Below are 17,781 nucleotides of genomic sequence, written 5' to 3' on the forward strand. Positions count from 1 at the left end.
AGTAATCAGTTTTTTGCGTGAGAAGAAAACAGCTGATTGCCGGCTTCTGTTTGAAGGGACATCGGTCCCGAAGAGGCGAAGCCGCCTCATGTGTTCCCTAAAGTACCGCCTGCCAGTGCCACGAATCAGTGCACACAGTAGTGCCAGCAATCAGTTGCACCTATCAATGCCCACCAGTCGTGCCAATCAGTGCCATCTAGCAGTGCTGCCTATCAGTGTCACCTACCAGTGCCAATCAGTGCCCATCACTGCCACCCATCATGCCAGCTATCAGTGCCACATCAATGGCCTTTAGTGCCACACATCAGTGCCGCCTATTAGTGCCCATCAGTGTAGCCTCATCAGCGTACATCAATGAAGGAGAAATATTACATGTTTGCAAAATTTATTAAAAAAAAAATATAAAACTTTTTTTTTTTTTTTTAAATTGGTCTTTTTAATTTTTTTTAACAAAAAATAAAAAACCCAGAGGTGATCAGATACCACCAAAACAAAGCTCTATTTGTGGGGGGAAAAAAAAGATAAAACTTTTATTTGGGTACAGTGTTGTATGACTGCGCAATTGTCATTCAAAGGGTGTCAGCGCTAAAAGCTGAAAATTGGTCTGGGCAGGAGGGGGGTTTAGGTGCCCAGTAAGCAAGTGGTTAATATACAGTAGCATGTTGACGATTGGAATAAGCTAACAATAGTAGATGGATACTAATAATAATAAAAAACATCATTATAATCTATTATTTTTCGCTTCCATTATTATCTATCAATAGCTTCAATTATTATCGTTTGTTATGAGCTAGTCTTATATCTATCATTATTAATAGATAATACAGATAATGACAGGGTCTCTTTCATACTGAATATGTAAATGATCAGATTGGGGATTTACCTCTTCACTGTCAGTGACACATGGCGTTTGTTTTTCTTACACTAATGGCATCGGTGGGTGAGGTAGCAGGCCTAGACCCGCCCATGGTTCCTCCGATCCTGTAGTAAATATGTCCGACTGGGCTTCAGTAAATGCCCGCCCCCTCTCTTTAACTCCCCTAGTGATAGTCTCCGCCCTCTTAGCGTGCAACTGTGATGCTGTAGGAAGACATGGAGGTGGGAGTGACAGAGAATAGCCGAATTGTGCTCCTCCTCTAGGTGGTCAATCGCAGACTAGGTGGTCAATCGCAGACTGATCCTCCCTCCGAGTGACGCAGTAAGGTAAAGCCCTCTCGCCGCGCGCTCACACTTGATTGGCTGTCTCTCTAACTGTTCTCCGGAGCAGGCTCCGCCCCCTCAATCCTACCGTCTAACAGCTTTGAGCTCGCGGCTCTGCCATTGGTCAGTAGGCGTGGCCTGTGTAATCCTGCTTGACAGCTTTGGTGCCCTCGGCTCCTCCCCCTCATTCTCCGCTTTTCGTGACACATGGCGTTTTTTTAGTTCTCACTGGTGACATCGGTGGGTGGCGTAGCCGGCCTAGACCCGCCCATGGTTTTCTCCGATCTATTAGTAAAAACGTCCGACTCTGCTTCAGTAAATGCCCGCCCCCTCTCTCTCTAAATCCCATAGTGATAGTCTCCGCCCTTTTAGTATCCAGCTGTGCTTCTGCAGGAAGACATTGAGGTGGGCGTGACGGAGAACTGACGAATCGTGGTCCTCTTCTAGAGATGATCAGTCACAAACTGATCCTTCCTCCGAGTGACGCAGTAAAGTAACGACCTCTCGCCGCGCGCTCGCACTTAATTGGCTGTCTCCGAAGCAGGCTCAATCCTGCTGTCTTAACAGCTTTGAGCTCACAGCTCTGCCATTGGTCAGTAGGCGTGGCCTGTGTACTCTTGCTTGACAGCTTTGGTGCTCTCGGCTCCTCCCCCTCATTCTGCGCTTTTAGTGCCACATGGCGTTTTTTATTTCTTACGTTGGTGACATTGGTAGGTGGCGTAGCCGGCCTAGACCCGCCCATGGTTTTCTCCGATCCTTAGTAAAAATGTCCGACTCGGCTTCAGTAAATGCCCGCCCCCTCTCTCTCTCTAAATCCCATAGTAATAGTCTCCGCCCTCTTAGTATCCAGCTGTGGTTCTGCAGGAAGACATTGAGGTGGGCGTGACTGAGAACTGACGAATCGTGGTCCTCTTCTAGAGATGATCAGTCACAAACTGATCCTTCCTCCGAGTGACGCAGTAAAGTAACGACCTCTCGCCGCGCTCTCGCACTTAATTGGCTGTCTCCGAAGCAGGCTCAATCCTGCTGTCTTAACAGCTTTGAGCTCACAGCTCTGCCATTGGTCAGTAGGCGTGGCCTGTGTACTCTTGCTTGACAGCTTTGGTGCTCTCGGCTCCTCCCCCTCATTCTGCGCTTTTAGTGCCACATGGCGTTTTTTATTTCTTACGTTGGTGACATTGGTAGGTGGCGTAGCCGGCCTAGACCCGCCCATGGTTTTCTCCGATCCTTAGTAAAAATGTCCGACTCGGCTTCAGTAAATGCCCGCCCCCTCTCTCTCTCTAAATCCCATAGTAATAGTCTCCGCCCTCTTAGTATCCAGCTGTGGTTCTGCAGGAAGACATTGAGGTGGGCGTGACTGAGAACTGACGAATCGTGCTCCTCCTCTAGAGATAATCAATCACAAACTGATACTTCATCCGAGTGACGCAGTAAGGTAAAGCCCTCTCGCCGCGCGCTCGCACTTAATTGGCTGTCTCAGAAGCAGGCTCCGCCCCCTCAATCCTACTATCTAAAAGCTTTGAGCTCTCGGCGCTGTCATTGGTCAGTGGGCGTGGCCTGTGTACTCCTGCTCCTCCCCCCACATTTTGCGATCAGGGCTGTGAGGACAGCAGCACGGCTTCATAATACATGTATATCTCCAGCTACAATAAGGAAGAGAAACAGAACACAATTTTAAACGACCAAACTTTTTTCTGTTTTGACAAATTGTACAGACAAAGCCTATAGGTCACGTGGTAACGAAGCGTCTCTGCTATAGGCTAAGGCTTCTCATTACCAAGCAGGCAGTTTCTGATCCGTCCAATCATCAGCAGTCCCTGTGAAGCGTCCGTTCATTGCTTCCATGTTACTAGGGTAACGGAGCAATCCAATAAACACTAAAAATAGGGGTGGTGATGTGGAAGAAAATATAATTTTCACTTGCTTTAAAATGAATATCATTCCAGATATTAGAAGAGGTAAGAATAAATAGCGATCACTGCACAGGTGTGTACAAGACACCACAGCGGTTTGTTTATGTCTCATTCCCACCACGTGGTAATGATGAAGTTCCCCTCGGACAGACTGTAGTCCGGGGTCTCTGCAGTTGCTCTGGGATTAGAAGCATGGACTAGTCCGGTAGTTGGATGGGATTTGTGACATTATCTGGAGGAAGGAGATGGTGAGAGAGCCGAGGTGAGCGAGCATAGATCAGGTGTGATCTCCCCCTGTGCTGTCTGTGTGCTGGGCTCTACCCTACAGGCATGCTCTGCTGTCACTTGTAGTGCTTCTGCTGCTTACTGTGTCATCTCTGAAGTCTGCCCAATTATTTCCTGGAAGTTCCAAAATTAGGGAAGTCACATCTACATATATAGCAAAACGTGAAAAATAGAAAAGAACCCCGCGCTGTGACTAAATAAACAATATGAATAATAAATAAGCTGCACCCCTCAAAGTGCAATTAGCTAACTTTGTGAAATGTGGGTTATATGTGATAAGGGGGAGCTAATGTAAAAACACACTTTTTGAAAAACATGACAAATAAAGTGTGTTATAATACATATATGACATTCGTAATTCAATACCAAAATGCATATAAACAAAAAGTGCAATATGAAACGGTAAAATACATAAAGTGCGAAGTGATCGCAAAAAGTTCATAGGACATAGGCCCAGTGGAGGATGCTGATTGGGATGAGGTCCTGGAAAACGTTAAAAAGGTATCCCCTAGGCTCCCGGAGCGTGTGACGCAGCTGTACATAATCCATAAATCCTACCTCACACCAGCTAGAATAGCTAAGTTCTCCCAAAACCAGAATACCCAATGTCCACGGTGCACAAGCTTATCAAGCTCCTTTTTTCACCTTATGTGGTCCTGTCCGGCTATCCAGAGTTACTGGACTCAAATTATTAAATTCTTGCATGACGATATGGGCATCAAGGCTATGCGTATTGGGGCTACTTCCAGATGCCACCATAGACAAATTTACAGCTACTTTACTGTATGAAACACTCTTTTGTGCCAGAAAACTAGTAGCAAGATATTGGATGAGGGTCGTCCCTCCTACTTTTCAGGCTTGGATTAAAGTGGTAAACTTGTCCCTACCCAGGCCCGGATTTACTCCCTTTGCCGCCCCAAGGCCGGGTCCTTCAATGCCACACACACACACACACACACACACACACACACACACACACACACACACACACACACCACCATTCTTGTCCTTTATCGTTGACTGCTACAATAGATCAATTAAAAACATATCTCCACACACGAGAACACTGAAAATAACTGGCTTTAATTGAACAGACTGAAAATACTCTGTAATGCAGAAAATGCCTTTTAAAGATTATAGCAGTAAGAAACTCCCTACAATTTTTTAGTTCTAACTTTTCTTTTGGCAAACTCATCGATAATATCTTCGTAGGACAAAGTATTTAAAAGTTCTGACTCAATGGCAAGTAAAGCTAAACTGTTCAGTCCTTCTTGACCCAAAGATGATCGTAACTAGTTCTTTATGCAAATACATTTAATTCATTTTTATGCACCACAGCTCAGTTGCAGTGCATAGAAACAGTATGCATTTTGCACCACTCTGCTCAGCACGCAGTGGCGCTGTTGCAGTGTGAACAGGACACATAGAAAACAATTGTTTTCTATTGCCCTTGGAGAGACCTGTGTTTTGCTAGTGCAGAAATCACAGACCCCCTTTTACATCAGTGTCTTCAGTCCCTCCCCTTCACATCACATCACAGACCCCCTTTTGCATCAGTGTCCTCAGTCCCCCCTTTACATCACATACCCCCTTTTACATCACAACCCCCTTTTACATCAGTGTCCTTAGCCCGCCCCCCCCCTTACGTCACATCCCCCCTGCCTCATTACAGACTGACCCATCACAGGCTGACCCCCCATCACAGACTGACCCCCCAAATCACAGACCCCTCATTACAGACTGACCCCCATCACAGACCCCCATTACAGACTGACCCCCCAAATCACAGACCCCTCATTACAGACTGACCCCCCATCACAGACTGACCTGACCCATAGCAGAGCCCCCATCATAGACTGACCCCCCATCACAAACTGGTCCTAACCCATCACAGACTCCCTATCAAAGACTGACCCCCCAAATCACAGACTGACCCCTTCAATCACAGACTGACCCCCATCACAGTCCTCTCTCAATATCAAACTTCTTTACAGCACAGCACTCCCCCCTCCCCAAAGAACCCTACCTTATTCACACAAGACATGGAGCCTGGCCGCTCTGGACAACGGGCGGGACTTTTCACGTTAAAAGTGAGTGACTTATTGCTGGGACCGCCCCGCTGCCTAGCAACCAATCACCCACTTCTTAACTTAAAAAGTCCTGCTCTTTGTCTAGAGCGGCCGCGCTTCATGTTTTGTATGAATAAGAAAGGCAGTGTGGGGAGGGGGCAGTGCAGTGATATTAGAAAAGGCATGGACCTGCCATGCTGCTATGTTAGTGTGGAGGGGGGGGGGCGGCGTCCGACAGGGCAGGGCTGGCAGCCTTATGCCTGGGGGCAAGTCCAGTCAAGTGGCCCACTGACCCACCGAATCAGCTCACCATCACCAGTGCCCATCAGCGCAGCCTCACCAGTGCCCATCAGCGCAGGGACCTGCTGAGCTGGCACAGGCAGCTGCCATCGCTGAGGTGAGAGACCCCTCAGCGATGAACCCCACATACCATCTACCCCCCCCATACACCCTATTTACCCTGCCCCAGGTCAGTGCCCAGTCTAAAAATAGCCCTCAACACTGTGGGTCCTGCTGTGAGCTGGTCATGGCCTCTTGATCCTGCTGGGAGCTGGCCATGGCCAGCAAGACCCACAGGCCAGCGGAAAGCACAGGCCATGGCTAGCGGCCAGTAGGCTCCCTGCTGTGGGTCAGTGGGTGGGTGGCTGGCAGGCACAGTGCACCCTGCTGCAGGTGGCTGGCCTGGCTCCCTGCTGTTAGAAAGTGTCCCTTCCAGGCCCCATTAGAGACTACAACAGACCTGGAGGGGGGGGGGTCTCTCTCTAACAGTGTCCATTAGAAAGTCTCTGTTAGAGAGAGACCTCCTCCAGGACCCATTGGAGACTTCAAAAGGAGTCTAATGGGACCTGGAGGGGGGTCTCTCTAACACAGGCCCATTCAGTGTCCATTATAGAATCTGTTAGAAAGAGTCCCCACCAGGTCCCATTAGAGACTGAAAAGGAGTATAATGGGACCTGGAGGGGGGCTCTATCTAACAGAGTGTACAGTGAACACCTTCATTCACTCTGTTCCTCATGGGACACCCTCCTTGTGCCATGACTCTCACCCCTGCCCCAACCTCTCACAAAGTAAAAATAAAATTGGCACTGTGTAGCGCTCCTCTTACCTTAACTATGGGTACTGCAGATGTTGCCGACTCCCGCGTCCTCTGTGGCTGACTCCTGTTGGTGGCTGGCTGGCTCCCGCGTCCTCTGTGGCTGGCTGGCTCCCGTGTCCTCTGTGGCTGGCTGGCTCCCGCGTCCTCTGTGGCTGGCTCCTGTTGGTGGCTGGCTGGATCCTGTGTCCTTTGCAGCTGGCTGGCTCCCGTGTCCTCTGTGGCTGGCTGCTGTTGGTGGCTGGCTCCTGTTGGTGGCTGACTCCCACGTCCTCTGTGGCTGGTCCCAGTGGGTGGCTGGTCAGCACCCTGCTGTGGCTGGCTGGCCCCCTGGTGTGGGTGGGTCACCGTGGGTGGCTCCTGTTGTGGCTGGCTGGTTTTCTGGTTTTCAGTGGGTGGGTGGCTGGCACGGTGCACACTGCTGCGGGAGGCTGGCCTGGCTCCCTGCTGTAGGTCAGTGGGTGGCTGGCTGGCATGGTGCACTCTGCTGCGGCTGACAGAGGGGGGGTACTGACAGGGGGGTGAGCTCTGATAGAGAGGGGGGGCACTGACAGAGGGAGGGGAGGGCACTGACAGAGGGAGGGGAGGGCACTGACAGAGGGGGGTGGGCACTGACAGAGGGGGGTGGGCACTGACAGAGGGGGGTGGGCACTGACAGAGAGGAGGGGCTGACAGAAGGGTGGGCTGATAGAGGGGGGTTGACAGAGGGGGAGCACTGACAGAAAGGGACGGGCTAACCGAGAGGGGCGGGGCATAGAGAGAGGGACGGGCTGATAGAGAGAGGGTACACTGACTGTGAGGGGGTAGATGAGAGAGAGACCTTAGACATACAGCACGCCAGGCAGAGAGGCAAGTGGTCGCGATCACCCACAGACCAGCCCTGCCTCCACAGTGACCAGCTCCCCTGGGCCAATCAAAAGGTGCCCATGACGGCCGCCCGCACATGACCCTGTTCGGCAAATCACAGGGCGCTGGCCTGGACTACAGCTCCCAGAATGCCACAGCGTAGTGGCTTTCTGATAACACACCCCGCTGCGGCCGTGCCCCATACTCTGAGAAAAAAAAAAAAATAGCCTGTGGGCGGCCGCGGCGCCGCCCCTGTACCACTGCCGCCCCGAGGCCTGGCCTCAGTGGCCTTGTGGGAAGTCCGGCCCTGTCCCTACCCTACAAAAAGGTTATATATAAACACAGGGGGTGTCCTGATAAGTACAATAAGGTCTGGGATACGTGGATTAACAATACAAATACATGTGATGTATAGATATATATACACAATAAGAGTATTGGTGTTGGGAATTGTCCTAAGGTCTACATAATAATGATAACATACCACAAGCAGGGAATACCCAGAAAGTTTTGTGTTCTACTAACATGTACTGAATACTATTACAAAAGTGCCAGTGTTTTCTAGTTTATTTTACTCAGTTTGTAAATCCATATGTATACCACTCACTTATACAGGAGATATGTATATTGTAAAATATGCTTGTATGCTTCTTTATTTGTTTTTTCTGAATAAACATGTTTTAAAAAAAAAAAAAAATACTAATTGCACTCCTCTTCACCAATATTCAAGTGCTCGACACGATAAAGTGCCAAGTGCTCATTTCCCCCCTAAGCTAGAATGACTTACCAAAAATGAAGGACCTTTTGATTAGAAAAAGGTCTATAAGTGCTTAGGTATGTGATCTGTTATTAGCCTTCAAGTAGTTCTAAAGGCTGAAGAAAAAACCTTCAGACTGCAGCCCCGCCCCCTAATACTTACCTGACCCCGATCCAGCGATGTGCACGAGAGCGGAGGATCTCCCGAGTCTTTCTCCTGATTGGCTCAGACACAGCAGCAGGAGCCATTGGCTCCCGTTGCTGTCAATCACGGCCAGTGAGAAGGGGGTGGGGCTAAGCTATGCTCTGTGTGTCCCATAGACACACATACACAGGCAGCTATGCGAGCACACATGAGTGACCCCAAGGCAAGCAGAGCAGAGTGTTAGAGCAAAGAGTTCTAATGAAATTCGGTGGGTGTTTTTTTTTCCCCCTTCAGTTCTCCCACATAGAGGAGTTTAACTCCCATGGTTGAGACAAAGGATCTTCCATTCTATTACTAGAGTAGGAGCCACTAATTCGGGGTACTTTGTCGCAGTAAGTGGGCTTAGCACTATATGACCAAATAGTGTGACCAAACCCCCGTATTTTTTGAATATGTTCAGGTGTTTTATACTAGCCCTGCAGGAAATGTCATTCTTGTATGTGTGCGCTGTAAAATATTTTGTACTGTTTGTAGGTCTTATAGCAGCACCATCTTGAATTTAAACTTACTGTATGGTGTGCAACCCAAATATGTTCTTGTATATTGTAATAGGCCCTGACCAGGTCTTTTGGGCTGGAGCACCCCTCCCCCTCCTCATTACCTCTTATTTAGTGGCCACCAGTGTATAGGATGTATCCCCTTCAGTTCTCCCACATAGAGGAGTTTAGCTCCCATGGTTGAGACAAAGGATCTTCCATTCTATTACTAGAGTAGGACCCACTAATTCGGGGTACTTTGTCGCAGTAAGTGGGCTTAGCACTGTATGACCATATAGTGTGACCAAACCCCCGTATTTTTTGAATATGTTCAGGTGTTTTTAACTAGCCTTGCAGGAAATGTCATTCTTGTATGTGTGCGCTGTAAAATTTTTTGTAAATATTTTGTCCCATAGACACACATACACAGGCAGCTATGCGAGCACACATGAGTGACCCCAAGGCAAGCACAGCAGAGTGTTAGAGCAAAGAGTTCTAATGAAAGTCGGTGGGTGTTTTTTTCTTACATCAAAATTTTGTGTCACTTTAAAGAGGTCATTTAGTCTGAGCCAGCTATCTTTAGACCATAGTACAGTAGTTTGGTGAACGCTACATTCGCTTACGTAAATCCTGGCCGGCTTTAAAAGTAACACGTACGAGGGAAATACTACTCATTCACATCAGTCCATACCTTTAAAAGATAAGTATGGCCAAAAATCTCTTGGCCCCACTTCTCTTGCTGGTCACAGGAGTGCACTTACTTGACCTCACAGAACCACTCCAGGCTCTGGAAGGATCCCGTATATGGAAAAAGCAAATAACTTTGCGCTAACTCAAACGTGTAAGCTGCTGACACTGCAAATAGAATTTTCTCCAAGCATCTTCCAGGACAGCCCATGAGACCTTGGGCTCCTCCTACCAGGACAGGAAACACGTCACCCCCACCAGATAAAAGGGCGGTCCTCCAGGCCCATGTCAGTTATTTGTGTTTCCTCCGGACGGGGGGTAACATGTTCATGGAACCTGCTCCCATAGGCCTTATAAGCAGGGGCTTTGTATGGCTATTTTCTGGGGCATATCACTTACCTCTTCCTCTGCCAGAAGCAGCACACCGCTGGGGAGGTTGGCTGTGCTGCTGTTCCCTGTCCTCAGTGCCTGGAGAGGGCCAGGACCGGTGTGAGGTCGTGCCCCTAGCGCAGTGCATTGCGCTATAGCTCAGCTGAGCTTCGGTTGTCCTTCCCTGCCGACAGCGTGGCTGATCTGAGCAGGGAATGGAGGAAGCCGCAGCGCTCGAGGGGGCGGAGCTATTGCGCTCCAAGCTGGCCCACAGGAAGTGCCTGGAGAGGGTTACATCCGGGGCATATGACCTCATCATCGGGCGCCGGAGACGAGGTTCCAGTCTTCATAAACGGCGCGAACAGAGAACGCTGGCTGCTTGTGTTTCTTGGTGTTAAGCAGCCAGGCTGTGGATGACCAAGAGGGGCAGAATGGATCCTCCTGCAGTACCTGCACAGGCAGCGGATGCAGTTCCCAACACCAGCACCTCACAGGTAAGCCTGGGGTGTTCTGTCACCACCTTGCTATCCCTGTGAGTGTTCCCTCCCCCTCCCCCCTCTGTAGTAGTGGGTGTAAGGGGACACATTTCCTCCCTCCTGCACGTGGTGTTACGGAGTGATTGGGTGGCTTTAATTACATCGTGGGTCATTTATTTTTTTTGCAGACCAAGACTCAGGACAAGGCCCAAGCGCAGCCACTTAAAAGGAAATGTGCGGTTTGCGCAAACAAATTGAGCTCCTCATGGAGCAAAGCAGTTTGTCGCACCTGTATAGAAGGCCTAGTAAAGGATGACCCGGTTGCCTCTTGCCAGAAGATGCTTACTTCTGTTAGGGATGAGCTTGCGTCCACCTTCAGTTCCTTTAGAACGCTTATTGACAAGCTCCAGACTCCAGCAGAGAGTCCGTCTTCACTGAAGGCGTCAGTAAGCACTCCTCAGCAGGCAGAGAGTGAGGACTCTGAGGCTGAGGTCAGATCTACCCGTTCTTCTCTGGAAGAATCAGGGTCAGATACAGAGCCCAGAGATAGAGAATCCACTCGAGGCTCAAGATTTAAGTTATCTGTTGAGGATGTAGATGACTTATTAAAGGCTATCTATACTACCCTTGAATTAAAAGAGGAAGTGGTTCAGTTATCCAAACATGATCTTATGTATAAAGGATTGCATAAGAGAAAATCGAGAGTTTTTCCAGTTCATAGTTCTTTGGTTGATACTATTAAACTGGAATGGGATAATCCTGAGAGAAAACCATTCTTCTCTAGTAACCTAAAAAGGAGGTTTCCTTTTGATGAGGACACTGCGCAGCCATGGAATAAGAATCCCAAGTTAGATGCACCTCTTTCAAAGGTTTAAAAAAACTCGGATCTGGCGTTCGATGATATGGGTACGCTTAAGGATCCGATGGACAAGAGGGGGGATATCCTTCTCCACAGAGCCTGGGACTCAGCAGTTGGAAACCTGAAACCAGCTCTGGCTTCCACTTGTGTGGCCAAAAATCTGGAGGTTTGGTTGACTCAGATTCAGTCACATCTGTCAGCAGGTACCTCCAGAGAGCAAATTTTAAAGTCTTTTCCTCTCCTATTTCAGGCAGTGGGTTTTTTGGCAGATTCTTCCGCTGAGTCGGTAAGAATGTCAGCCAGGACTTCGGCTCTAGTGAACTCGGCCAGGAGAAGCCTTTGGCTTAAGACCTGGTCAGGGGACTCGGCCTCCAAGTTGCGCCTTTGTGGCCTTCCTTTAACTGGCGATCATTTATTTGGCCCAGGTCTACAGGAGGCACTGGAACGCACGGCTGATAAGAAAAAGGCGTTTCCAGAGAAAAAGAGAGTTCAGACAGCCAGAAAATGTTTTCGTGGCCAAAGCAGGCAACAGAGTCCTAGAGAAAAGGACAGCAGGCCGAAAAAGCATTGGACTGGGCACAAAGGCAGAGGCAAAGGGGGAGTGCTGTTTAACCCTCCTCAACAGCCCGCCAAGCCGCAGTGATTTGTGTTCCCCGGTGGGAGGGAGATTGAGGGCCTTCATCCCACAGTGGGCAGCAGTCACTCTGAGCCCCTTCGTCCTGGACCTAGTGACCAACGGGTACAGGCTGGAGTTTGTTCACCAACCACCAGAACGTTTGTTGGTCACATTTCCTCCACAAGATTGGGAGAAAGCGAGGGCTCTGGGTCTCCAGATCGGAGACTTATTAGATCAAAAAGTACTGATTCCTGTTCCTCGATCAGAGCAGGGCAAGGGATTCTATTCCCATGTATTTGTGGTCAGAAAGCCGGCAGGAAAGTTTCGACTTATCCTGAATCTCCGGACCTTAAACAAGTCCATCAGATACAAGCATTTCCGTATGGAGACGGTTTTTACAATCAAAAACCTACTATACCCAAACTGCTTTATGGCCACGTTGGACTTAAGGGATGCTTATCTTCACATCCCTATCCATCCAGCCTTCCAAAAGTTTTTGAGATTGGCAGTGAAGACGAGTATGGGGACCCGACACTTTCAATTTCAGGCCCTCCCCTTCGGTCTTTCCTCAGCCCCACGCATCTTTACGAAGGTGTTGGGGGAAGCGCTGGCTCCACTAAGATTAAAGGCAATAACGGTTATCCCTTACTTAGACGACCTCCTGATAGTGGCAAAATCATACCAAAGACTGTTGGAGGATCTCCAGGCTGTACAGGACTTCTTACAGTCCCTAGGCTGGCTAATAAACAAAGAAAAATCGTCCTTGATTCTGGCCCAGAAAGTAACTTATCTGGGTTACGATTTTTGCTCAGTGAACCAAAGAGTTTTTCTTCCTCAGGAGAAGATTACCAAAGTGTTCCAGACTATGTCAGCATTGCAGACCAACCAGTCGGTCTCTCTGAGACAGGTGTCGAGGGCAGTGGGTCTTATGACCTCATGTTTTCCCGCAGTACCATGGGCGAGACTCCGTCAGCGTCCGTTACAAAGGTTTCTTTTAAGAAACTGGGACGGGGACGTAAGGTCCCTGGAGTCAAGGATCTGGCTTCCCGACAGGATAAAAAGAAGCCTGTGGTGGTGGAGAGCTGGTCAGCACCTAGCAGGAGGTCTCCCATGGTCCTTTCCCATTTCCCGAAGGATTACCACGGATGCGAGTTCCTGGGGATGGGGGGCCCACCTCAGCAATGCAGTAGCACAAGGAGAGTGGTCCCCAGAGGAGGCAAGGGCCTCATCCAATCAAAGAGAGCTGCTTGCAGTCCAGAGAGCCCTCCAGTCTTTTCAGATGGAGATCAGGGGTCACAACCTCCAAATTCTGCCAGACAATATAGCGACAGTCGCGTATATCAACAAGCAGGGAGGCACGAGAAGCCGGAGGCTTCAGTCCATTGCCCAGGAGATCCTTTCATGGGCAGAGAGGAATCTAGCCTCTATTTCTGCTGTACACCTGAAGGGGACAAACAATTGCCTGGCAGATTATCTCAGCCATCACAGGATAGACCGAGACAACTGGTCCCTTCATCCCGAAGTCTTTGCAGACCTCACCAAGAGATGGGGTTATCCCGTAGCGGATTTGTTCGTAAACCGAAACAACCGCAAGACGGAGATATTCTTTTCCATGAACCCGGCAGACCAAGCCTTGGGGATCGATGCTCTGGCAAACCCGTGGCCTCTAGGCCTATGTTATGCCTTTCCGCCAATCAGACTGATTCCAGAAGTCCTCCGGAAGTTTCGGCTGGAAGAGACAGATCTGATTCTAATTGCCCCGTTTTGGCCCAAGAGGCCATGGTTTTCCCTGCTACAGTCTGGTTTCAGAGCCTCCGTGGAGTCTTCCGAAAAGGGAAGACCTATTATTGCAGGGTCCAGTATCACACCCTCAGGTGGTTTCCTTAAACTTGACGGCCTGGTATCTGAAGAAAAGCGCCCAAGGGTTCTCTGACAAAGTAGTCAGAACTCTCGTTAATTGCAGGAAGCCGGTTACTAGAGCCATATATTCCAAAGTTTGGAAAAGGTTTAACTCATGGTTATCTGAAAATGATAGATTAACTCATGGTATTCCGTCTATTTTGGAATTTTTCCAAGAGGGTGTCGACAAAGGTCTTTCTGTTAGTACCTTAAAGGTACAGGCGGCAGCTATTAGTGTGTTCCTCCAGTTTTCTCTCCTGGAAAATCCCACTATAGCCAGATTTTTCAAATCTATCTCTAGGGCCAGACCAGTAGTAGTGAGGATTTGTCCAACGTGGGATCTGTCCCTAGTACTTCAAACTCTGGTAGAATTTCCGTTTGAACCTCTGGAAAGTATGTCAGTTAAGTTACTTACATTAAAAACTGTGTTCCTTATAGCTGTTACCTCAGCTCGTAGGGTAAGTGAGTTGCAGGCCCTATCAGTAAGGGAGCCCTTCCTCACGATTTTTGAGGATCGAGTTGTGTTACGAACCGATCCAGGTTTTTTGCCCAAGGTGGCAAGTACATTCCACCGATCTCAGAACATTGTATTGGCAACCTTTCTAGTTTTCTAGATGTAAGAAGGATTCTCTTGGTCTATCTTGAGGTCACGAAGACCTTTAGGAAAACTGATGCCTTGTTTGTCCTCTTTTCTTGAGTTCACAAGGGGAATAGTGCATCTAAAGCCACATTGGCTAGATGGATAAAGCAAGCCATCTTGGAAGCTTACAAAATTAGGGAGGTCCCTACACCTTTTGTTACTGCACACTCAACTAGAGCCTTGTCTACGTCTTGGGCTGAGAGGGCTGGTGCCTCACCGGAACAAATTTGCAGGGCTGCCACTTGGTCCAGTTACTCGACCTTCATTAAACATTATCGCCTGGATCTCCTATCAGCTCAGGAGCAGGCGTTTGGTCGTAAGGTCCTTCAGGCAGTTGTCCCTCCCTAGACTGGTAAGTTCTGGCTCATCGTCTCATGGGCTGTCCTGGAAGACGCTTGGAGAAAAGCTGAGTTAGACTTACCGGTAACTCCTTTTCTGAGAGTCTTCCAGGACAGCCGGATTCCCACCCGGTATTGTCTGAAGTTATGTGTATTATGCATATGTTTTGCAGGGTCCTACGGTTCTTGAGAATACTGACATGGGCCTGGAGGACCGCCCTTTTATCTGGTGGGGGTGACGTGTTTCCTGTCCTGGTAGGAGGAGCCCAAGGTCTCATGGGCTGTCCTGGAAGACTCTCAGAAAAGGAGTTACCGGTAAGTCTAACTCAGCTTATTTACAAAATTTTATAAGAGATACAAAGAAAAACTTTTTTTTTTTTTTTTCAAACTTTTCGGTCTTTTTTTTATTTGTTGCCCAAAAAATAAAAAAACCCAGAAGTGATTAAATACCACCAAAAGAAAGCTCTATTTGTGGGATCAAAATGATAAAAAAAATTAGTTTGAGTACAGTGTAGCATGACTGCGCAATTGTCAAAGTGCGACAGTGCTGAAAGTTGAAAATTGGCCTGGGCAGGAAGGGGGTGTAAGTGCCCAGTATTGAAGTGGTTAAATCTCTGTGAACACCAGTCAAAGCCCCTGTCACTAAATAAAATAGTTAGCTTACAGTCCTGTTTACACATTGCGTTTGCTTTACTTCAAAAATGATGTCCCATGTCGCTTTAGTGGTGCTTCAAAGTGTCTTCAAAGCCTCCACAGAAGTCTATGACAAAGCTTGCTTTGGACATTTTTGAATTTTGGACAATTTTTTGTTTACATCTTTGTGGGAACAGTTTGGGGATGACCCCTTCCTGTTTCAACATGACTGCGCACCAGTGCACAAAGCAAGGTCCATAAAGGCATGGATGAGCTAGTTTAGGGTGGAGGAACTTTACTGGCGTGCACAGAGTTCTGACCTCAACCCAATAGAACACCTTTGGGATGAATTAGAGCGGAGACTGGGAGCCAGGCCTTCTCGTCCACATCAGTGCCTGACCTTACAAATGCTCTTCTGGAAGAATGGTCAAACATCCCCATAGACACACTCCTAAACCTTGTGGACAGCCTTCCCAGAAGAGTTGAAGCTGTTATAGCTGTACAGGGTGGGCCAACTCAATATTGAACCCTACGGACTGACGAAAGATTTAGTGCAAACTGATTATCTTCAAAAGACACTCCTTCAGGCAATTAAAAGTACTAATTGCACTCCTCTTCACCAATATTCAAGTGCTCGACACGATAAAGTGCCAAGTGCTCATTTCCCCCCTAGGCTGAATGAATTACCAAAAATGAAGGACTTTTTGATTAGAAAAAGGTCTATAAGTGCTTAGGTATGTGATCTGTTATTAGCCCTCAAGTAGTTCTAAAGGCTGAAGAAAAAACCTTCAGAGTGCAGCCCCGCCCCCTAATACTTACCTGAGCCCGATCCAGCGATGTGCACGAGAGCGGAGGATCTCCTGAGTCTTTCTCCTGATTGGCTCAGACACAGCAGCAGGAGCCATTAGCTCCTGTTGCTGTCAATCACAGCCATTGGGAAAAGGGGTGGGGCTAAGCCATGCTTTGTGTGTCCCATAGACACACACAGGCAGCTATGCGAGCACACATGAGTGACCCCAGGGCGAGCAAAGCAGAGTGTTAGAGCAAAGAGTTCTAATGAAAGTCGTGGGTGTTTTTTTCTTATATCAAAATCTTGTGAACTTTTTAAAGAGGTCCTTTAGTCTGACCCAGCTATCTTTAGACCATAGTACAGTAGTTTGGTGAACGCTACATTCGCTTACGTAAATCCTGGCCAGCTTTAAAAGTAACACGTACTAGGGAAATACTACTCATTCACATCAGTCCATACCTTTAAAAGATAAGTATGGCCAAAGATATCTTGGCCCCACTTCTCTTGCTGGTCACAGGAGTGCACTTACTTGACCTCACAGAGCCACTCCAGGCTCTGGAAGGATTCCAACAGTAATGCCGGGATCCACACAGATGCCCGATTGCCAGATGGCTTAGCCTCTCTGCGCATCGATGAGAGCCTGAGCCAGCCGCTCCCACCCCCTCCCCCTCCCCAGTGAGCTCAGTCACTGCTCTGTGCTCAGAGAAAACCAAGAACTGAACAGTTAGCTGTCATGTGATCACTTAGTTCTCGAACTTAGGAGGCAGCTGTAGCATCCCACTGATGTCACAGCAGGGAGACGAGTATAGATGTGTGCTTTTTTTTTTTTTTTTTGCTATTCCTATACTTCTCCTTTAAGTTCACCTGAATAAAAAATAAATAAAATAAATGCACATGATTTTGTGGGTTAAACAATGTGTATTTATTATTTTCTTACTTTGGAGCCTGCAAAGTATTGCACCCATGATCAGTGGATTACAGGTGCAATATCAGGCTTCTGCAGACACTAATGACAGCTGGCTGCCTGTACTTCATATGCACCTTTAGACCCCTTTCACATTGAGGCACTTTACAGGCACTATAGAGCTGAAAATAGCGCCTCTCCTGTCACTCCAATGTGAAAGCCCGGGCCTTTCACCCTGGAGTGGTGCGCTGACAGGACGTAAAAAAATCCCTGCCAGCAGTTTCTTTGAGGTGCTTTAGGAGCGGTGTATACACCGCTCCTAAAGCGCCCCTGCACATTGAAATCAATGGGCAGGGCTGCCGCAGCGGCGCTTTTAACCCTTTTTCGTCCGCTAGCGGGGGTTAAAAGCGCCAGACAGCAGCTGAAACGCGTCACTAAAATGACAGTAAAGCGCTGCTAAAAATAGCGGCGCTTTACCACCGACACCCGGGCGCTGTGAGTGTGAAAGTGCCCTGAGGCTCCTTTCACATAGGCTTGCCTGTTTGATGGACTCCACTTGCTCAGTGGGAGATCGCTCTATTGATCCCCACTGAGCAGACGGATCACAGGTCCATCTCCACTTACTGTGCAGAGACGGACCTGTCAGAGTCCCGCTCTCCTCTATGGGGAGATTGGATAAAAACTAACCGCCTGTCCGTTTTCATCCAATCCGATCTGCCAGACAGAT

The 17,781-nt window shown here is 48.4% G+C and overlaps 1 protein-coding gene across 1 annotated transcript in view; it reads left to right on the plus strand.

Annotated features, from left to right (window-relative positions):
* The first annotated feature begins 1,064 nt into the window (after positions 1–1,064).
* Positions 1,065–17,781, plus strand: part of LOC141144582 (serine/threonine-protein kinase ULK4-like) — a 417,575-nt gene continuing 400,858 nt past the window's right edge. The window contains exon 1 of the mRNA XM_073630411.1: positions 1,065–1,203. The gene's annotated coding sequence lies outside the window, so the exon portion shown is untranslated. The remainder of the gene's footprint in view (positions 1,204–17,781) is intronic.

This window comes from Aquarana catesbeiana, linkage group LG05 (assembly GCF_042186555.1).
Source record: "Aquarana catesbeiana isolate 2022-GZ linkage group LG05, ASM4218655v1, whole genome shotgun sequence".
In the NCBI taxonomy this organism is placed as follows: domain Eukaryota; kingdom Metazoa; phylum Chordata; class Amphibia; order Anura; family Ranidae; genus Aquarana; species Aquarana catesbeiana.